The 24,436-nt window shown below is 34.2% G+C and overlaps 1 pseudogene across 1 annotated transcript; it reads left to right on the plus strand.

Annotated features, from left to right (window-relative positions):
• The first annotated feature begins 564 nt into the window (after positions 1-564).
• Positions 565-24,109, plus strand: LOC147381808 (putative LRR receptor-like serine/threonine-protein kinase At1g07650; annotated as a pseudogene). The gene is made up of 23 exons (XR_015174357.1): positions 565-781; positions 1,032-1,206; positions 5,053-5,124; positions 5,216-5,284; positions 5,386-5,457; positions 5,543-5,611; positions 5,738-5,809; positions 6,366-6,437; positions 6,537-6,608; positions 6,711-6,776; positions 6,862-6,933; positions 12,249-12,317; positions 12,436-12,495; positions 16,208-16,273; positions 16,380-16,415; positions 16,572-16,606; positions 17,746-17,901; positions 19,909-20,046; positions 20,883-20,989; positions 21,109-21,319; positions 21,425-21,662; positions 23,263-23,413; positions 23,557-24,109. The product of XR_015174357.1 is annotated as a putative LRR receptor-like serine/threonine-protein kinase At1g07650 (transcript).
• Positions 24,110-24,436: the final 327 nt, after the last annotated feature.

Here is a 24,436-nt window from a genome sequence, read left to right on the forward strand (position 1 = left end):
CATGCTAGAGTAATATTGGAATGTGTATCAAGTGGGAAATTTCTAATGTGGATGTGTATCAAAACCATAGTTGCTTGTCATTGAGATACGAGTGAGAATGATTCATAAGAAAACACATGATCCCAACCATTAAGATGAGATAATTTTCAATATTTCAAAATTCATAATCATTTTTTTTTTTTATGGGTTGGGATCCATTGACTCATAAGAAAACACATGATCTCAACCATTTAGATACAAAATCCAACAGTTGGGATTTATGTGTATCTTGATAACACATCTCGGAGATACTTATCCGGAGGATAAATCTCAAAACCATTGGATTTTGTGTTTTGTTAGGAGTAATTCTTCCCGAGTCAAGGTATCCTGACCGATTTTTTATTTGATAACCCACCTAACTCGGTAGAGTTCTATTTTAGCCGCGTACATTCTGGAGTTTTTTCTTGAATTGGTGAGTTGGGTCAATGTATCATAAATAGAAGCTGACCTGGCAGTGCATGGAGAAGTTGTCATCTCATCCTTTATATTAGCCTAGCGTTTTAGTTTCCTCTCCGCCACTTGTTTCCTCACCTTTCTTCCATTCTCGAATAAATCTCTCTACAAAACAAACCCACTTTGCACCACCCCATAGAATCCGACGGTCTGATTTACATCATAGGAATTCTCTCCAATCAAACGAGGAATCTAAAGATGTACGTTGGGCGAATTTTCTTTTTTTGGATCATTTGGATCAGTTACATCGAGACATTAGCATTCGGAGCGACTCTTGTGTCAAGTGAAGGTAATACAAATTTCTTAAATTATTAGTGACTAAAATCTCCCTGCAGTCTGCAGATAGCCAAACTTATACTCAAAATAGTGTGGGTATTTTCGGTATTTCATAAATTTCTCAGTCTACTGCTGATATATGAAAATAAGACAAATGGAATGACTGAACCTGGTCTTCTCGAGTTCGATCCTTAGGAAGATTTCCTTCTTCGGTTTTGATAAATGAGGGGTGTTATAGTCTTTTTCGTTTATTTTGGTTACAGTAAGGGCTCTAAAAGACATAGCAAAGACGTTGGGGAAGAAGGACTGGAACTTCAACGTAGATCCATGCAGCCGTCAGGCAGGATGGGTGACGCTAAATCCGACTAAAGGATCGGAGAACGCCGTTACATGCAATTGCACGTTCCTTAACGATACCGTTTGCCACGTCATTAGCATGTACGTCAAGCTTGCATAATTTCTTGGGTAAATTAAACTTTGAAAACCCCGTCCTTAGTTTGGAATAATTCCATGTTGACCCACTAATATTTTGATAATTGCACTTACCTTCTCTTTCACTAACGGTGTTAAAATTCACATGTTATTTTACTATTTTACCTTTTTATTTTATATAAAAAACTTTTAAAGCGATAATTAAAACACTCAGTTTTACGTGTAAGTGGGAATAAATGAGCCCTCAAATAATTATAAGGGATGTAAGTGCAATTATCAAAAAGTTAGGGAGTCAACACAAAATTATGTCAAATTATACGAGATCAAAGTGTAATTTACCCTAATTTGTTTAAGTTCAAGAAGGGAAATGTTGAACCGACTTTGTTCCGCAGTGCACTCAACATTGCTGATGTGGCAGTGCATAGAGAACAATAGATTTTTTTTTTCCGTTGTACGCACTAGCACCATGGTTTTTAAACTCAATATCGTGTCTCGTCTTGTTCAGCTTCCATACCGAGTCATCTCGGACGAGTTTTCTGATATGTTTGAGACGTCTCATGAGATGACTCAAAAAATTGAACTGTGAGATGTAAAACTTGGTCAAAAAATGACTTTGTGAGTTGGTCTCATTCAGTTTTGATACCGAGTTAACTCGGGCGATATGTCTTGGTCTTGGACGAGTTTAAAAACCATGACTAGCACGCCAGTGCAGTGCTGAGCCTAATATTAGAGAAAGTCAATTTAGAAAGACTCTCATGTACAACGTTGTAGTGTTGTACGCACAACATTGATCCAATGGATGAGATGACAAGAGATTTGCTAGAGAATTCATGCTAAATTATTCACCAGGATATCGAATATCTCTTTCGTGTTGGGTGATAAAACACGTGTACCCCTACACATTCTGATCAATTTTTGAGATTTCGGCCCTATTGCATCTTCAAATTGATGACATGCCTCTCCCTATCTTCAATCTCTAGCTAACACCTCCTCGATTTTTTTTTCAAAAATAAATCTTTTATCTTCAAATTATTAATGCAAAATTATTTTTAGCCTATTTGATCTTACTTGAATCCATGTCTTTGATTGATTGGGAAAAAAAATCCTTGATTTTTCTACTCAAGCATCCTTTCTTCTCCCTAAAGAATCTATGTTATTCGTGAGGTTTGAAAAGAAATAGAGTATCTTAAGATTCAAGACGAGGGTAATGCCTTAATTTTGAAGATGATTGTTTTTTAGAAGAAAATCAATAGACTTCCAAATCTAAAGCTTGAAGATGAGGGTATTTAGATCATTTAATTATATTAGTTTCTTGGAGAAGGCATATCATTAATTTGAAAATTGGGAAGGGATCCTGTATAATAGTTTTGAGTAGTTGAAATATAGACACATCAACAAAACATTAAATCTACACTCTTTAAATTGTGATTTATTTATTTTATTTTTTGTGAATTTTTCTTTTTTAAATATGGTCTATGCTTGAAAAACTAGAGGACTCAGACTGTCATTGAATTAAAAAGTGATCGAATCAAGATCGCAGAAAAATCACTATAGGGAACTATACAAATAACTACTAAAGGATTCCTCTCTTAAAATATAATGATATCTCATAATAACTTTTTTGTGAGAGTGGATCCTCTATAGTAGTTTTCCTCTCTGGTGCAATTATACGGTTAAGAGAACACCATGTGCTAGAGATATCAAAATCCTTTTGTTGAATATTTGGACTTCATTGATCGTTCATTTTCAATGCCCTTGATTAGGCTTAAAAATGTTTTTTTCTTAATTTTTTTAAATATGATGTAAGACATGATTCTTACATGCTTGAAGGGATAATTTTTCTTATTCCGACTAGCCTTACTAAGGTAGTGAGGAAAAAAAATCTATGGTTCTACGCACTATCATGTTAGGAGCATAATTAAGAGTGTTAATTTTAGAGCATCGGTTTCTCACGACTCTTAGTGAGTCGTGCTACACTACCTGTGTTGGACACTAGATCCTACACTAAGTTGACCTGGTAGTGTACAGATGACTATAGATTTATTTTCTCAAGATACAAATTAAAAAAATCAACGGTTCTTTATGAACTGTTAGTTAGAAAATCAATGTTTTACTGAGTGGGACACTGAGACCAACATTGAGTTGACTTGGCAGTGTATAGAGAATCATTGATCTTCTAACTTATATCTCGAGAAAATAAATCTATGGTTATCTATGCACTACCAAGTCAACTCAGTGTTAGACCCAGTGTAGCATGACTCCTCTTAGTAAATGAGAGTCGAATGAACTTATGCTGATTATCTCTCCTCATGGTAAGGGGAGTCCCACTTTGCTTGAGAAGAAAGATGCAGAGTTTCCTATAGTTGTGGCATTGAAACTAATAAACTTTAACCGATTTGGACCTAAGTTCAATTCCCACGAGCAACGAGTTACTGAACTCATTAAAATAAATTCGTTGATTAAAGAAAAAAAGAGTGCTTTTATTGCCACTCTAACTTTTGCTAACACCACCCCAAATGGGTGTTAATTCTTTGATGATTTACATATGAATTGGAGTGGTGTTAACAAAGTTGGTGTTGCAAGTATACTACAAAAACTCCCTTTATCAAGTTTCTTACTTGAACAAACCTTACTTTAATGAATTAGGCTACCATGATTAACTTAGTAAGTTTTAAAATCCTATTAAAGCTTGTTTGGACCTACATGAATTATCAAATTAGCAAATCCAACAACACAACCTTCTATATTTCATGGAAAAACTCATTTGTGAAAGAAAAAAAAGAAAAGAAAAGTTTTGCGCTTGATCATAGGTGTTGAAAATGGATGGCTATTGAATTTTCAAATTTAAAATTAAAATTCAATGGTGAAGACTAATTTTTTTCGATTTTTTTTATAGTTCTTAGAATTTTTTTTCTTCATAACCCTATGGCATCAGATCATGTTTTTAGATATTACATATTGATACAGTTAGAATCCATTCCAACGTATGTTAAAGAACAAATTAAACCCCATAAATTTGAAATTTATGATGTGGATCCCATCTAGGGCTTACTGGGTAACAAACAATATAAAGTGAGATTTGATGGGTAACATACTTCATAAAGCAAAGTTACCATGGAGTAGTCAGAACCCTAAGGGAGTTTTTGTAATAAAAATGTAATAGTTAAGCCTATCGAATAAATCTCTCTATTTTCTTTTATTGGGTCTGCAAAGTGATTAGTAGTCAATATGAAAGTGAGTTCACTCCACACATTTTTACCAACTTAGCTAAGTTGGCACATTAAAGGAGAATTATTTTTTACTCACAGCCCAACTGTCGCTTGACTTGTGGTGTGAATAACATTAGCAATAGAGATAAAGTTTCTCTTTAGTGCCTACACGTCCTTTGCCCATAAATTTACTTAAGATCTCAAATCTTAAAAATGATCATAAGGTCTACATTGATTATCACATTGACAATCCAACAACACAATCTTCTAGATGTCATTAAAATATTCATATTAAAAATAAAAAAAATAAAAAAAATTTCAAACTTATTCAAGGTGATGAAAATGGATGGCTACCGAGCACATAAATTTAAAAATAAAATTCAATTGAAAAATAACTATTTTTAAAAAAAATTCATATAATTTTATCCTTTACAAACCATGGCTTCGTTTCGTGTGTTCATTTGACGAGTAACTTTTCTTTTCTCACCATAATTTCTATTGCTGATATCATTCGGAACACATGTCAAACAGCTGTTGGGCTGTGAGAAAAAACTACTCCCTTCAAGGGCTTCAAAATATAATCCACAAACAGACCCTATTATTAATTTGGGAAAAATTTTCACAATTTTCTGTTGGAGCTCAGAGTGCTCAAAAGTCGGGATCTACTGGGAGTGCCCCCACCAGAGCTGGTCAAGCTTCAGTACCTCGAAGAAATGTAAGACCTCTTGCATTATTTCCTTAAATTACCCCAAATTTAAAATGAAAGGTTGTTTACTATTCTTCTTCTTCCTCACACTCCTTCACAGTGATCTCACCCGCACAAACCTCAAAGGTACAATACCAAAAGAATGGGGTTCCATGAAATTAATAAATATGTAAGCTTTCCCACTCTCTTAAACCCTTCTCCAATCGGACCAGTCCCCATAATATTTTTTTCTTCTAAAAAGTTAAAATTAACAGAGAATTATGGTTTCAGCTCCCTTTCAGGAAATGGGTTATCGGGTATGATCCCGAACGAACTAGCGAACATCTCTACTCTCAGAAAATTGTAATTTTTTTTTACTTCCTTTCAACTATTTTATTACACCAAAGTGTTTTAAGAGTTTCTTCTAAATGGAAATTCAAAATTTCAGGGTCTTGGAAATGAACCAATTCTCCGGAATTTCTCCAAAGCTTGGAAATCTGGTTGACATAGAGCTAATGTAAGGTTTTTTATATTGTTTTCGTGATTTTTTGAATATGGGTATTTGTTAAATTGGCGTGTTTTCGATGAATTTTGTCAATTTTCAAATTACAATTGATTGATTGTTGAGGTTTTGTTATTGTAGACATCTTAGCTCCAACAATTTTACTGGGGAGTTGCCAAAAACATTTGCTAACCTGACCAACTTGAAGGACTTGTAAGTTTTTTCTTCTTCTTTTCAATCAAAATTTCTTTGAGTATTTGAGTTCAATATTAGGTTGAATTACATTTCGTGAGCTGAAAATGAGTTATTTATGATTCCAGCCAACTGTTCATTTTAATTACCAAAACGTGAATGAACACATTTTTTGTTTTTGTTTTTGTTTTTGTTTTTTTTCTTTTTAATCAAAATTTCTTTGAGTATTTGAGTTCAATATTTGGTTGAATTACCATTTCGTGAGCTGAAAATGAGTTATTTATGATTCCAGCTAACTGTTCATTTTAATTACCAAAACATGAATGAACAAATTTTTTGTGCCCTTGCCATGACAGACGCGTACCCAACCGAATACCAAAACTGCGTGCATTCGTCATTATTCATTTCAAACTAGTCACTTTAAACCAACAAAATTGTCACTTTAAAAACCTTCGATTTCATTATCGTTCACGTTTTGGTAATTAAAATGAACAGTGAGCCGGAATCGTAAATTCGTCAAAATTTGATCACTTTTTTGTAAATATCTTTCAATATTATCTATGTTACTATTATACAGTCGGATAAATGATAATCACTTCACTGGAAGGCTACCTGATTTTATACAGAACTGGACAAAGCTTGATAGATTGTAAGAGTTTTAATCAACATTTTTGTGTGCCTTTCAGTCTTAAAAATCCCATATTTTCAATAACTTGTGAAGCATTTCATTGAATTTCGTTAATGGCAGAGAGATAATGGCAAGCGGTTTTGAAGGTCCCATTCCTTTTGGTATTTCTCTTTTGACAAAATTAACTAACTTGTGAGTAAACCCTCCCTTATTTCATCTTCTTTTAATGTTTTGTGAATTTGTGTTTTTTTTTGGTGATCTTTGATTAAAACTTGGTGGAATATCTATGTGAAGGAGGGTCAGTGACACAAATCTAACAAACTTCCCACCACTAAATACCTTGACACAAATGAGGACACTGTAAGTTAAATGCTTCTTATGTGTCTCATAATATAAAGTGTTAAACAATTTAAATTGACATAAATTGGATTGGGTTGGGTTGCAGAATACTGAGGAATTGTAATATTACTGGAGTGATACCGGATTATCTCGGGGGTATGGCAAACTTGAAAATGTTGTAAGTATAGGCGATCCTTTTTTGCTTCAAATATGATTTTTAAAGAGTTCTTTACTAGATGTTGAGATGCTTATCTATCACAAACTAGATTTTGGAGACCGATACTCATAGTCTAACTCATAATCTGAAAACCTAGGTTATGAAGAATATTGTGGCGCCCCACCGAACACTAACACAAATCCCCATGTCAGATCTCAAGGTACTAGGTGGCACCTCGAAATTTCGGCATGGTCTCCTCTGTTTATGTTAGCATTTCAAGGCGTTCAACCTGTACCTAATAAACGACATACAATCCTGTATATATACATTCAAAATATAATACTAGCGGAAGCCTATATACATCTAATAATGTACGAAATATTAGAGTGCGGAAGAATAACCAGAATACAGGATTATACAAAATTCCTCACTCTAACATAATTCCTAACACTTAATACAGAATTCATAAGACTACCTGGAGGAACTGACACCACTAGGGGGTATAGCCCTAGTACTTACCAGGTGACGAACTCTGGTTGTCTATCTGACCAACCAGATGATCCTCATTCTTGCTCTATACCTGCCTCGTCATGCTTCGGATCTGAAACTAAAAAAATGGAGAAGGAAAGGGTGAGTAACAATGGTTACCTAGTAAGGAATAACATAATTTCTGCCAATAACTTCTTCTAACATGAACGAATAAGCATACTAAATCATTTTAAAATATACAAAATTTTATAGAAAAAATTACGATTAACTGGTACATATAGCCATGTATGAACAACTAAATATTTTAAAACTCACATTACATCGATCAGCAGTACTCACTATAACATTCTCTTTTTATATAAATCTAATTAATCAAATGAAAATAATAAACATGGATTTCATTTTATATATCAAAATAAGCAACATATACATAATACACAATGGTGGAGTATTGGAATTAGAGAGTTGGGATTCACGACTGGATCGCTCCCAGTCGGGACATGATGTTACAATTCTTCTCTAACTTTTAGTTCCTGATTTTGTGGCTGGTCGCTGTTTACCAAGCTTGGTTGACCATTTATCCGGCTCAGGCTGGCCGTTTGACGTGATCGTAAGCAATAGGTCTCTTTTCGATGTGTTAGAACGTTCGACTACTATAGATTGTTAGTGATCACTGACTAATCATCTTCGTCTATGCCTATCAGGCGTACATGTGATTCCCAAATATACAAACCATTCGTATACGACCACCTTTACATTACAAGTTCACTAGTAAAGATAAAGAGGAATATCCCGGATTCCAGTTGTAACTCCACTCTTATACGCGTCCCATACCACGTATGAACTTGGTGGTCCCTACTATACATCCCAGGATAGTACACCACTCCGGATGATATGACGCACTATCCCTTCAAGCATTCACAGACTCTTTAACAGTTCACAAAATAGCTACATATATATATTACTTTCATTTGAAAACAAAAGAGAAATTAACAATACAAGGTTGAGAATAGATATCCAGTTTTCTACCATGCAAGTGTGGCCACCCGGCCTAAAATAAATAACAAAACGAAAACGTAAACAGCGCCTCGCGCTAACAAAAATTTAAATAAACATGCAACCAACAATATTATCCCTGGATATCTGTTCACCAACCTGCACACAACACAACAACGTAAAATGCAGATATCACCCCTCAGGTGTGACTCTGACATTTTATCGTTTCATACCCTTTTTTCGATTTTTACAATTTTCAATCTCTTCAATAAAACATCTATTTTCTGATATTCATTAACTCAATATGAGTTCATTGAATATTAAATCACATTTTCCAACTAAAAAATTTATTTTTATCAATAATATTGAAAAAGAAAACAAATTTTATATCAAAACGGGGTTCGAGCAGTGCACAAGACCCAATTTATGAAAATAACCTGTTAAAATACCCTACCCACGTATAATTTGTTAAAAATACAATTAAACATATCAAACATGCAATTTCTGGCGTGAATTTTTGAAATAACAAAATAATTCTATATTTTGGAAATACATCAAAATTTTTTCGATAAAATCCTAAATACAATTTTCACAATCTACGATTACTAATAGAAATTGAGAGTTCCTTACAATTTCTAGGCAAAAGGATTGAAGCGTGTGCGCGAAAATCGAGGCGATTGGCACGGAATTCGAGATGGATCGAACTTTGAAGTGACTGATTTTTGAATCTGTCCTGGTGGTTTTGAAAATCTCGACGTCGTCGTCCTTTCTCCCTTCTGCGACGGAAGACCGTTTGAACCCGAAACCGATGAAATTCGAGGTCGAAGTTTTCGAAATTCACATATATATGTATGGCTGATTTTTGACGATACAGGTTGAAAAAGACGAGAAAACGGAAGGAATTTGGTTGGGTTATGTAGAGAATGAGGCTGGGAACGTTTCTTCCTTCTACGTCGGAAGACGGTTTGACCTAGAAACGGACGAAATCCGAGGTCAAAGTTTCGAAATTTCCGTATCCAAATACGACTGATTTTTGACGATATTGGATGAAAAAGAAAGTGAAATGAAAAGAGGTTGTGTGGGTTTTGTAGATATTGAGGCTGCGGACGATTCTCTCTTCTGCGTCGATCGTCGACGATGAACCGTTTATGAGAGATCTGAGGTAGAAGATCGGAGAAAAAACAAAATTTTCGTTTATTTATCGCGGCTGTATGACAAGTTGGGGAAGATGAGATATTAAAAAAAAATTAAAATATTATTTATATGAAATTTGGGACGAATTTGGTATTTCGCCTATTGTTTTAATCGACGATAACTTGGCCATTCGGACTCCAAAACTAATGAATGAATACTCTATTTCGCCTAATTTTTCGTTTTGGATCTAATGTTGTAGTCAATTTCTACAAATTTTGTCTCTAACAGAAATTTACATTTTTGGCCTGAGGTGACTCCTAAAGTTGATGTCGTTTTCGTTTTTGACGATAATTCGACTTCCTGATCTCCAAAAATGACAAATAAATAGTTCACATTTAATAATTTTTCGTTACGAATCTAATGGTGTAATCGAATCTTAAAAATTCTTGCTCTAGCAAAAGATTACTATTTTAGTCTGATCCGACTTAATAATCGAGGATTTCCAACTTTTCTATTCGGACTCGCACTTGAGCGTGCTTACAAGCTAAACTACGTTTTTCGATCATTTTGAATCCAATGGTGAAGTCAGATTCCATTAAAAATGACCAGAAATATCCTAAAGTTTTACCCCTAAGTCCCACTTTCAAGATTTTTCTCAAAATTTCACTATTTATTTTTCCTCGAGATACAAATAAAAAATTCGGGGTTTTACAAATATTTAGTCTAATTGGACCCTATGCTTCACGTACCATTTCAAATCTTTGAGATTTTTTCAATCTGATACCTATAGAAGATTCAAGAAGATGATCGTGTTGGTTTGGGAAAATTTTTAATTACCCCAAGGTTTTGAATCATTTATTATCTTATTATTGTTATTATTTTGAAAGATCATTTTCAAATAGGTTTTTTCTTTTTCGAAAAATACTAAGCTTTCATTTGCAAGTGTGGGATGTCCCCACTGTGTGGCCCGAAGAAGAGCAACCACCTAAGGTGTAAAATACTTACATGCCCTTGATTAATTACCCCTCAATCCAAAGGGAATTATACTAGTTCTGTTTTCCTTAGTAATGCCCTCCACATGTTGGCTATGCTGGATCCCTTCAAAATGAAATAATGGATGCCACATACTTATGATAGTTAAAAAGATAACTAACTAAAGAATAGGGTTCACTTGGACCCATAATTTGGGTCAGGGCATTACATTATCCAAGGCCAAGATTCATAGTCTTGCATAAATGACTAGTGCATATTTGTTTCAGTTCATTGTGAGGCATGAGGTTTGCTAACACTATTGAATCGTTGTTGATAGAATTGAAGATGATGTAAATATCTAATACAATTGATCTCTAGTGAGATAGTATTAAATAGAGAAAGTGGGTATCTATAGTTACATAATTACCCTAACTACGTACACCTTAGTACCTTAACTAGGTGATCTAATCCTAATTAACATAAAATATGATTTGGTATGTCTTCATACACCTTAGTACAATGCAAGAAAAACTCATACTCTAATGATGGGGAAACGAAGGGGAAGATCACCATCTTCCTATTATGATAAGAACCTTGAATCTACAAGGAAAAAAATCTACGGTTCTTGCACCTGCCACGTCAGTGAGTTTTTAAGTTACCCTGTCAGGTTGAGTTACAAAATCAGCACTCTTTGACTCCACTTCTACTACAATTGTACGTATCCAAAATATCTAGAAAAACTTAAAGTCGACATAGTAAACTTGCCAAACTAGTAAAAAATTATAATTTGAATAAAATGTCATTTTTAACCTTGAAATACCTAATAATGATCTTCTAAAACAATTTCATACCCAAAATACCCCAAAATATCCCAAAATATGCTAAAATGAAAATTACTAAAACAGAAAGTGTAACCCAAAAAGTCTGTTTTGACCTCTATTATAGTATTTTTTTTTCCGTGATCCTAAAATGTGCCTAACAACACAAGATTGTTGTCCATGTTGTAGAGCTAGTCATAAGCTTTCCAAACTGGTATAATAGTAGTTGTATTGATTTACGGTTGCAAAGTTATGTTTGTTTGAAGCTAAGGTGTGTGCTTAGCCTTTCAAGCCATCTTCTTTTGATCATGTCGTTCCATATAGTCTTTTACAGCTTATCCTACATCATTTTCGTAACTTATCCAAATTGAGTTTGAACACTTAATTTAAGATATTTGAAAAGGATCAGGACCCGTGGACTCATGAGAAGTGAACTCATATATTCACACACAATCCCAGTCGTGTACAAGTGAGATCCAACGGTTGGGATAAAGATGTATCCCAAGAATATATTACAGATCTCTAAGATAAATCTCAACCATTGAATCTCATCACATATAAGGTTGAGATTGTGTTTGAACATATGAGTTCACTTTCACGACTCTACATATCCCAACCCATTTGAAATTTAGGACACCTCGTTTTCTCCACTCATATGAACAAATAAATCAAGCATTTAATATGTATTGAGCAAATCTTAAACTGGATATCGATTCAATGTGGTTCAAGGAATAAGGTGAATACATGGTAAAGTAATAAACTATTTCAAAATGACCAAGTTGACTCCTAAAGCATGAATAGATGATCACAGATCTAAGATGTGTTATTCTAGCTCAAAATAACATATAGGAAGTAAGTAACATGATTGTTAACATTCTAGGATGCAACATTTTCCTTCTCTCTCTTCTGGTGTTGTGTTTTTTGTAGAGACCTCAGCTTTAATAAGCTAGTAGGACAAATTCCAGACAGCTTTAAAAATCTGCGTTTAGAGTTTGTGTAAGTGATCTAATTATCAAAATTTTCTTACGAATTTTTTTAGTATTAGCTGTTTCCAATGCTAGTGTGGTATAGATAACAAGTCAACGAACTGAATTAATGAGAGAGCATTGATTAGGTACTTGACTCAAAATTCGCTGAATGGAACTGTGCAAGATTGGATGAAGCAGAAAAACTAGTAAGTTCTTCATGAATGCTTAACGTTTATCTTACCATTACAGTTTTCTAATAAACTCAATCTTAGTTAAGGAAAATCCAATTGTGAAGCAAAATGAATATTGTAAAATGGTAATAACAAGTTTCTTCTCTTGGTGCTTTCTCTTCATCATTCTTCATGCATTGTTTTTTGTTGGTTTAGGTAGCATATTTTCTAGTTTGAATTGAAGGTTAAGAGATGTTGAAGTTAGGGTTGGATTAGGAAAGAGGGGAAAGAAATGAAAAATGAGAAAAGAAGAAGATTGAAAAAAGTAGAAGATAAAATTAGGTTTCTGATGCAAGACGGGGAATGAAGAAGATGAAATAAGGGGTAAGGGATCTAGTTTTGGGTTTGGATTAAGGATTTAGATAACTATAGGATTACTATAAAGGTTTATTATTTTGTTATGATGTTTTTCTATTTTGGTTAGGGATGGATTTAAGTTTTTAAAATAAAGAAAATGATTAAGGACTGAGGGAAAGGAGGTTTCAAGAAAAGGTTTTATTGGCCATTGTGAAAGGTTTCAACAAAGGCCCATTGGGTATTAAATACAAAATTTTGTAATTAAAATATTTTGCAATAGGGTGTTGATGTAGTTAGGTTTAGGGGTATGAAATAAGGTTGGGTAAAATAAAATAGGGTAGATTTGGAGAAGAGTTTAATGATATAGGTGTTTATGGTTTAGGAAGGATTTGGTGGGTTTCTTGATGAGGTAGGAGATTCTTGATGAGTTCTTGATAGATTCTTGATGGGGTCAAAACATAACAAAAAAATAAAAATAAATAAATAAGATCAAAAAGAAATATGATAAATTACCTTGGAATCACCAAGTTTTGGATCTTCAATAACTGTCCCATCAGGTTTTCTAATTCTTTTAATCGAGTTTCTCATTGTTCGAATCTTAGTAAACATGTGAAAGAATTTTGTATTCCTATCACCTTTCTGGAGCCAAGAGACTCTAGACTTCTGCTTCCAAAAAGACTCCTTGTTGCTTGCCCATGTAGCATACTCCATCTTGGATTTTTGACACGCCATATATAGGTTTTGATCCCAACTTTGAGTAGCAAGTAAGTTTTCATATTCTTGGACTTTGTTTTCTACTTCCTTCAGTTTCATTTAAACATTACCCACAACCTCCTTGTTCCAAACATTTAAAACAATTTTCAATCTTTTGAGTGTTGAAAAGAACCGATACAAAGGAGACCTTTCCGCCCTAGAAACCCAAGAGTTCCTCACAATTTGTAAGAAGTCATCCCTCTCAGTCCAGAAATCCAAGAATCTAAATTGTTTGGGCCCCAATAAAGATTTAAATAGCTGAACATGAAGAGGGTTGTGATTGGATGACAGTCTAGGCAGATGAGAAACAATAGGCGAACCCAATTCTAAAGCCCAGGAGGAAGAAACTAAGGCTCTATCCAATCTACCCTAAATAAGATAACTCTCTTTCTAATTATTACACCATGTGAATTTATTTCCAGAGAAGCCAGTATCAACTAAGTTCAGTGCTCCAATCAAGTCTCCTAGGTCCTCCATTGAAGCACGGTTTGGATACTTCCCACCCTTCTTTCATCAGGATATAAGACGATATTGAAGTCCCCCACAATTATTAAATTACCTTTGGCATTTAGCGAACCTTTGAATTCATACCAAAGATCCCGACGCTCTTGAGATAACCATGAAGCTCTAAAAATACAAAAAACGACCTGTTTCTATTCCACTATGGCTTCAATAAGGATATATTGAGGCGATTGATGCAACATTCTAAAGTTCAAAGGGTTTCCGAACCAAAATACCCAAATTGACCCATGGTTATTAACGACAACATTTGAAATCGCAGCCCAAGATTTAAGAATTAATTGCATCCTCTCAAAGTTTGCATCTTTTCTTGACATAGGTTCTAGCATAGGCAGGAGAAAAGGGTTTAACTGTTACATCAAATTTTTAAGTCTTAAAAAGGAAGAGAAATTTTGGATTCCTCTAATATTCTAGATTAGAGCTGACATTAAAAAAACAATTGTTTAGATATTTTTCTTCGATCTAGTCCTTTTAGGAGGACCCAGATTAGCCACGATTGACGTCTTCGAATTCTCAATTTCTTGACTCTATCACTTCCAGAATTCATCTTCATTCTCTTCTGACACTTCATCATCAACTGCATCATTAGGAAGAAGTTGGATTTCTAAGTTCAACGGCTGGGATCCATTACTCAACATCTTCGATGCTACCTGTGTTCTTTCCATTAAAGACGATAAGGAGCCATATCTGGGAGTGGATCGTTCTAGCGGAGAAGATTCCCCCAAATCTTGCTCGAGAATCTCTCCTTCTTCAAGTTGGCGGTTCTCCACGATAGGATCCAAGGCGGTTTCCTTGTTTGGCTCCAACAAGATCCCCAATATCGGAAACATTGGACTAGGCGTGGGGATCAACTCAGAAGCAGGCATCAGATCTTTTTGAATTTGAAATTCAAAATATGTTTGCTCTAACGGTTCCACTTCAGCTGCCACATCACATGCCACTTTGGATTTTGAAGTCTCACCTCTCTCCACATCAGCATTAGTGGCTGCCATATCACTATCTTCCTCAATCGAAGACTGGGTAATTGCAGGACCTTTTCCTTTGTCATTAACGGGCTGATCATTCTCCTTCTGTTTTGAACCATCATGAATAACCAATGGCCTATTGGATTTGAAAACACTAGATCCAATTTTCTTTGATTTCTCTCTGTATTCCTTTCCTACATTTGTCAAAATTTGCTTCTCCACTACCTTTGATCCTGGGACAATTGCTTTGATAGGTCCTTTGAGCTTGCAGTTTTTATCCTGATGAGCAAGCTTCAAGCAATTGGTACAGTAAAGAGGGATTGACTCATAAGATATTTGTTGGCTGCCCATGAGTGATCCTACTTCGATTATCTTTGAGTAGATCTAAGAGTACGCAAACTCTTACACCATTAAGACGGGTGCCATGACTGGTTGCCCTATCAATTGCCAAGACTCCTCCAACCACCGAGGTTAAGCTTCAAAGGTTTGCATCCTCGTAGCAAAAAAACAGAATGTTCAGAAAAGAAATCCAAGTCGAAATGGAGGCAGCATCCCTTTCCGAAGGAGGGAAGAGAGGGGTCCAGTTAAAAAATCTCATCACATAGCCATCGATCGAAATCCTCTCATTTAACCATATCGAAATCATATCTGATTTGATAGAAAAGTTAAGGAGAATGTGACGAAAATCCAGCGTTAAAGCTTCACAAATCCCAGCAAGCTTCCATGATCGAACTAACTTTCTTATGCTTTCCACCTTGGATGAAATTGCTTTTCTCCATTTTTTGGCTTGGCAAACTTTGCTACTAGCGGAAACTTAAATTTCTCCAATCCAGACTTCACATCTTCATCCGAGAATGAGATAGAAGGTTCTCCAAGCCAAAGCGATGGCTTCTTTAGAGATCTCAGAAAAGAATCATCCTTCGAAGGAGGATCTCCCTCTGTGTTGTCTCTTGATCTGGCCACTACTTCCGCAAAGGAGCGAGATCCTATTCTCAGAGGATTTTTGTTCTCCATCCTAGATCCCTTGTTGATAATAGCTTTGCTTTTATGGATGCTGAATTCAAAAAGAAAATATTGACTTATCTTATATAACAAAAATTTACTATTTTAGTCAAGAAGATGATTTTTTTTCATATTACATTGTCGGCATACAGTGATCTTTCCTACACCAACTACTTAGCAGGAAGCTCAGGGGAATCTGGATGTCAGCTAAATAACTTGTACGAATACTTTTATTCAATTTTGGCTTTTTTATAATTCTAGCTTAATATGATTAAATATTTTCTTTCTAATACTATACTTTTCACATTGTATTATTTTCTTCAGAAACCTTTTTAAAAGCTCTTCTCCAGGGAACAACTTGTAAGTCACTAATATCTTCTTCATTTTTTCAAAATTTACATCATAAAGTTTGTACATAATCACCAATTTACTCAATTCATTTATTTATCAAATACAAATGCGTTCAATCTGATCTCTTAATGCTAACATGCTTGTGACCTTTTATTGATTGAGAAGTGAAGTTGCTCCATGCTTGAACCGCTGTCGAAAGAGTAAGTCTGATTTTTTGGAATAAGAAAGTTTTTTTTTTCTCTCTCAATTTTTAAAAACTTATCTTTCTTTGTATTAGTATCCATCATTAACCATACCATTAAATTTGATTTTTATTTTAATCTAGAATTCCAATAGCCAACCTTTTGTGTGGGATAGGTCAACCATCTGTCCAGGCTGCAAATTAGGGATTTCCCATTTTTCTTCCCTTTTTAATGTAATCTAACATAGCAAAAACAAAAAATAAAAAATAATTTTTTTTTCATCAACACCCATCTAGCATTTCTTTCTATTAATCAACATTTAAAAAAACAAAGAAAAACATCGTAAACAATATCATTTATGAACATTACGTGTACAACATGTGGTATATGAATTCCTTGGGTGGATGGTCATGGAAAAATGAATTCCATTCTTTGATTGCACCTAGGAAAATGTCGAGAAGAGTGTTGGTTTTTTTAGTTTTGGGAGATTGGGTTAATTTCGAAAGAATAACATTAAGAGGTGGGAAAATGATTTTCACGTCCATTTTCCACGTGCAATCATACAGACCCTAAAACTAAATGATTGAGAAGGATTAGACCAATTCGTGAGGCCTATGATCAAAATTAAGTTTCCTATTTAGAGCATTAATACATTACTTCTTTTGGTGCCAGAGCGGTATTCATTCCATATAAATTGTGGCGGAGCAAAGTTTGATGATGGAAAAATGAAAATGAAGCAGATGAAGGCATTGTTTCTCCTTCAAAGTTTTTCCGAAGTGAATCTAATTGGGCATTTAGCAGCACTGGAAACTTCTTGGATGTTGGTGGCAACAGCCATATCGTAGAAAATAAAACCATCCTCTCGATGAAAAACAATCAATTATACACGAAAGCCCGCCTTTCACCCCTCTCTCTAATGTATTATGGATTTTGTTTGGAAAATGGGAACTACACCGTGGATCTTCACTTTGTGGAGATAATGTTTACAAATGACAATTATAGGAGCGTTGGAAGGCGCTTATTTGATGTTTACATTTAGGTGGCTAATGAAATTATGTGTTCGTAATTAGTATATAAATATCAGTTGTTTTAATTTTAGATTAATTTATTCCAGGGGAAATTGGAATTGAAGGATTTCAAAATCGCAAATGAAGCAGGTGGTATTGGTAAGGAAACAATTAAAAATTTTACTACAGTTGTGAATACTAGCGCGACACTAGAGATCCAATTCTATTAGGCTGGGAAAGGAACAACAGTGATCGCTATTAAAGGAACGTATGGTCCTCTTGTGTCAGCTATTTCTGTGAAATCTAGTAAGTCATCAAATGTTTTTTTTTTAAAATATTAATTAAGCTTCATAATGCTTATATATGGTAGTGTGAGCAATGATGTTTATATCAGGCATTTCTTATCATTGAATAAATAAATTTAAATTATATGAATTCAATCTTTTCTTGATTCTTGTTGATAATTAATTCACCTATATTTCAAGTGTGCAAATTATGGAATTTTTGGAGAAACTAAAGTGAATGGACATATAATTTAAAATGATGGAAGAAATACGAGTTATATTGGCATGCCACAAAAATTTTAGGGCATTCCGTGTTGTGGATTTTAAACTAAAATTAAATTTTTTAACGGCACGCCATATTTTTCTTCTTCCTCATCTTCTCTCTACTGCAACTCTCTCCTCTTTCTTCTTCAAGGGTTATGTAGACCCAAAAACATGATCGGACACCACAGGGATATACGTAAAATTCAAAAGCATGAGAGAAAAAAAAGTTACTTTTAAACTTTGAATTTGAGAATTCAGTGGCCGTCCATTTCCAAAGTCTTAGATTAGGGGAAAAATTAATTTTTTAAAAATCTAATCTACAACATGAACTCCACATCCATGTGTCGTCCGGTCATCTTCGTGATATAATTTGCTTGGAAGAAAGATAAAATTTTTAATAAAAACATATAATAGACCCCTTTATACCAAAAAATATTCCTTATTTTTTCCATACCATACTTTTGCTATGCTAAATTATCATATCCGGTATCATCATCATCAATATTTGAGCGTTATTCCAAAAATTTGGGATCGATTGAGTGAATCTTGTTCTTCATTCCGTCTAAAGCCATGTCTTACGTTAATCCAAGTATGTTGATATCCTCTCTCAGTACCTAAATCCATGTTATGTTTGTCTTCCTCTCACTCTTTATCTAAGCTTGGGATTGACAGCGTAATATAAAAGAAATTGTGCTAGGAGTAGCTTTTCCTCTCCTAAAAAAGAAGACCAAGTAAACTTGCCCTTAACGCTTAGAATATATATTAAATACCTTTAGATGTACCACTTTTTAGTCTTAAATCTTTATTGGATTATATCTCTTTCTAGATTGTTGTTCCCTATTTCTTTGACCAAAATTTCACCGATGGCAAACCCAATCGAATATACTTGAAAAACATTTCTTTGCCATATTTTTTATATCATGCAGGTTCTTGATTGTGTCTGTAACAAAAATGTCTGACAAATGATAATTCCAAATTAAAGGTGTAAATTACATTCGCTAATTTCTTAAATATGAAATCATTAAGAACAAGGTCATAAATTTTGGTTTCGGTATATATTTCAGTCAGCTTGTAAATTGAGATGTTTTTTTTATTAACATTTTGACTAACATAGAAATAAATACAGTTTTCACAGAAATAATGGAAATGCTATATTACTTTAGGTAATATAAAAACTGACATGAAAACACACCTATAGGCCATCATACTGCGGTAAACAACCATGTGGAGTGTGAAAATAAAGATTAATAACGTTTCACTTTGCATTAGCATTGGTATTTGAGAGCTTGACAAAACAACAATATTCTACATTGAAATGAGAATAATAATGTCATTTAAATGATTCGACTGAAATATTCTTGCATGAAAATTTTATTTTAATAAATTTTATTATTTCAATCGAAATTTACCATTCATTGAACTATTTTGCAAAATGAACACTCCGGAATATGTTCAAAAGGAAAATGATGGTTAAATTTTGTGCCGAACCTTGTGAAAATAGAAATATTTTGGTATATTTCATATAAATATGTCAAAGTCTAATATAACAATTAAGAATGAGTGAGTACAAAAGAAAAGAAATCAGACATGAAAGTGATTTTGTTTTGTTGATTTGAACTAATTGAATTATATTTTATTGATGCATAGTCTTCAAATTGTTCTTTTAAATCAGCCAAGTGGACTTAAGTTCTGACAATTCTGGGTCTATGCATTTTTTAGTGTATCAATGGATGTATTTCTGTCTAATAATTGGGGATAAGTGCAGTTTTCGATCCTCCTTCAAAGCTATCTACAGCTGCTGTGGTTGGAATTGTTGTGGCTTTAGTTTCATGCGCTATTTTTGTGATTATTGGTATTCTTTGGTGGAAAGGATGCCTTGGACGAAAGAGCACAATTGACGAAGGTGGGAAATCTTCCAAATGAATTACTTAATCCTCCTACTGAAGGGAAAAAAATAAATAATAACCCACTTAAAAAAAAAATTTAAAACGAAGGGAAATTACAGAAATGGGCATGAATGATTTGGTTTTTCTTTACCAGGATAGGTATTTGCTGTATGGTCTTTTACTTAATTTACTTTATACCTTTGTTTTGGATTTCTTAAAAATGAACTTATTTTTCTCCAAAAAGGTAAGAGTGTTAAACTAAAAAAATCATGACTGAACAACAGATACCCATTTTTGGTAAAAATATAAATACCAAAGTGGGTATATGAACTTTTTGACAAATATTTTAAAAATGTCTGCCAGGGAAGATAATTTAGAAAAATATACTCTCCCATTTTGGTAAAACAACCAAAAAGATATAGGCAAGAATTTTTTCTGCTTTCAAAGATCTATTTTGAATTCACCTTACACTTATTGATGGTCTACTTCTAATATTAATTCATGTCTCTATTAACATTTCTTTGGATCATGGTTTTCAATCTCGTTCGAGACTGAGACGACTCGTCTGATATGTCTTGGTATCGTCCACCAATGAGACGGATAGACAAGTCAAACATATCAGACGAGATTTAAAACCATGGTTCATTTGTTGTATAGTTAAACAAGACGACTCAAACATATTGGAAAACTCGTCTGAGACAACTCATTCTTGTTCATGAACGAGACGAGACGTCAAAATGAGTTTAAAAACCATGCTTTGGACAGCAGGACTACGTATCACCATGTGAAAAATGAAACAAAGAATGTCTGAACTTCAGGATGCACACCTTTTCTAACATATCTTTCTAGACAGATCTGAGAGGTCTAGGTTCCTTCACACTAAGACAAATTAAAGCTGCCACAAACAACTTTGATATTGAAAACAAGATTGGAGAAGGGGGTTTTGGGCCAGTTTACAAGGTATTGTATATAGGAATCATTTTTCTTGAACCCCCATCCATCACTGTTGATCCAAATATATGCATGTCATCCCTATTATGGTTATATAATTGAAACTTTGCATTCTTACTTAAATGCAGGGTCATCTATCAGATGGTACTATAATTGCAGTGAAACAGCTTTCTTCTCAATCAAAGCAAGGTAACCGTGAATTTGTTAATGAAATTGGAATGATTTCTGCTCTTCAACATCCCAATCTTGTAAGGCTTTATGGATGTTGTATCGAAGGAAGACAACTATTGCTAATATATGAATACATGGAAAATAACAGTCTAGCCCGTGCTTTGTTTGGTAAGTGCAGCTTCATTTGCTTTTCACTAATTTGTTCTGTCTAGTAGGATAGGTAATATTGTTTACATTGAAATCTTTAATTTTTGTGGAGTTGATGATCTAAAGGTTCAGAAGAATATCAATTGAAGTTGGACTGGCCGACCAGACACAAGATTTGTGTTGGTATAGCAAGAGGTCTAGCCTATCTCCACGAAGAATCGACACTGAAGATTGTTCACAGAGACATCAAGGCTACTAATGTCCTGCTTGATAAGGATCTTGAACCCAAGATATCTGACTTTGGTTTGGCCAAACTTGACGAAGAGGATAACACCCATATCAGCACTCGAATTGCTGGAACTCTGTGAGGCATCATGCTTATATTGCTCTTAATATATTCTGACTTCTATTATTTATTTTTATTCCTCTACCTTAAAGACTCTTCTAGTAATTTTTTTTTATAATTTTATGTTCTACCTAAAAAGAGATAGTGCACTACGTCAAAACTGGAAAATTTGACGAGAAAAGTTGTTGGGCCAAGGCCCACGAATTTTAGAAATCGAATTTCGATGGTCCATGGCTGTCGAATTTCTTGATGTTCCCCATATGCAACGGTGTAGAGCCATCGAATTTCTCCCATCTCTCATTATTTTGATGGTTTCGACACGACGAAAAAAGAAATTCGACCCTTTGGTCCATCAAATTTTATGAAATTCGATGACTTTGGACTATCGAATATGGGCTTTTTTGATGTTGCAGCTCTCTCTCTCTCTCTCTATATATATATATATGAGAAATGCTAACGTCCAAGACCTCATGAGGATATTAGCATTATCTACCACATTCAATTTCCAATATTATCCCTATTCATTGTCTTTTAGTAAAAAAGACAAAGGTATGTTGGTCTTTTACATTATAAATGCATTATTACCTAACAAATACTAAAGACATTTTAGTCCTTAGATTTCGATGCCTTATTTGCAATAAATTAATGCTTTGACAATCAATGCCAACATAACAAAGTCATTTATTATGTAAAATATACCAGTATATATACCCTTATCTTTTCCACTAAAAAAGATAAAATGGGGAAGGGTATTATTGAAAAGTAAATATAGTGGAGAATGCCAACATCCCTATGAAGTCTTGGACATTAGCATTCCCTTATATATATTTCATTTCCTAAATCATGTTCCTCTATTCAATTCTATCTAAAGGTGTGTCTCCTATTAATTGTAGTGTCTTCAAATCAATCTCACTGCCTCAGTCCATATTTTTAATCGTTATATTTTACAACCTTCAATTTGCATGTTCCTTCCACAACAAATCTTTGGGATAAGGTTTTTATGATGATGATGATGAATTTGAAAGATCCTTCTCAGTGGGGATGTTATCTGTCTTCATTGCACATAAGCAAACCATCTCAATCGTCTTTCTCTTGTTTTGTCACCTATTAGGGCTACTCCTACAGTTTCATGAATGAACTCATTTCTAATTTTATCTTTTTTAATCTTTCCACTCATCTGACCAAATATCTTTCATCTCCACTATTCCAAATCTGTGATTATGTTCCTTGATTACCCAAAATTTGGCTCCAAAAACATTGTTTGCCTTTACTGTCGTCTTATAAATTTTTCTTTTTAATTTTATTGGCATATACAATAATATATCATTCTGGAAACCCATCTACACTTTAGCCTTCCATATCTATGGGCTTCATCCTCAAATCTCTCCACATTTATGGAACTTTGATCCATTGTGCAAAATCATAATTGATTTTTCAATAAAGGCAAGCATAATAACTCAGGTTATTGGTTAAGTAGTATAAATGTTCCCTCCGTAAATAAACGAGTAAGTGACAATGATAATTTGATTGGTAGAGGTACACATATTACAACTATTATGACTAGGTCTCAACTCATGCACACCAATTGTAATATGTGATAATCTTGATTTTTTTTCAGTGGATATATGGCACCAGAGTATGCCTTAAGAGGTTACCTAACTGACAAAGCAGACGTCTACAGTTTTGGAGTTGTTGCCATGGAAATTGTCAGTGGGAGGAGCAATACAAGTCCTACATCAAAAGAAGATGGCATTTATCTTCTCGATTGGGTAATTTAGATCTATAATCCTACTGTTATATTATTTTTTGCTTATAGTTAATGAGCTTTATATGATTGGACTTAATTTCCTGATAAGCAACTCACCTTTTTCATTTTCCTAAAATAATTTTTTTTTTTGGGAGGCCATTTTAGGCATTGGTTCTCAAGGAGAAAGGAAATTTAATGGAGTTGGTGGATCCAAGGTTGGGAACTGAATTCAACAAGGAAGAGGTCCTGAGGATGATTAATGTGGCTTTCTTATGCACTAACGCATCTTCGATACTTAGGCCTACAATGTCTGCGGTGGTGAGCATGCTCGAAGGTAGAACAATTGTTCAAGAGTTAGTTTCTGATCTGAGTATGTCTAGGGATGAGTTGAAATTTGAGGCCTTCAGGAACCGTTTTCAGCAATACCAAAATCCAAGCACGAATGAGAGTCAGATTCAGAGTGAGAGTCAGACCCAGAGTATGTTACATGGTCCATGGCGTGGGTCTTCCAAGTCGGCCAAAGATCTCTACCCCTACAATCCAGATTCTAGTTATTGGAATAACTGAGAATAGAGCAATGTGCACTATTTTGATTGTCTTGTTTATGTGTGCTTATACGGACGTATTTATCCTTTTCATTATGCTCAACATAATGTAAGTTTATGAAAACAAAGCTTTTATTTGAATAAAAGATACATGGTGTGATTGTGGGTTTGAACATTTTGATCTCCCTATGAAGTTCACAATTAAAACATGGGCTACTGGAGCTTTCTTACCATGGGGTACAGACAACAAATCTATGGCTAGAAGGCTTTGTTTGTTGTTGTTGTTGTTGTTGGTTTCAGAGCATTCCATTAATGAATTTTGCGTTATACCAACCCTAATCTGTTTCCAATGCTAGGCCGAAAATGGGTGTATAACTTCACCTAATGTTTTAAAATCAAATTGATGGTTGCACCGAATTTTTTTCAAATTAGTCAGACCAACCACCATTGGATCTTGATTCAATCTTGTTGTAGTAGTTTATAGTTACTAAAAATAAATA

This window comes from Akebia trifoliata, unplaced genomic scaffold (genome assembly GCF_017979445.1).
Source record: "Akebia trifoliata isolate Shusen 1 unplaced genomic scaffold, ASM1797944v1 Contig00246, whole genome shotgun sequence".
NCBI classification, from domain to species: domain Eukaryota; kingdom Viridiplantae; phylum Streptophyta; class Magnoliopsida; order Ranunculales; family Lardizabalaceae; genus Akebia; species Akebia trifoliata.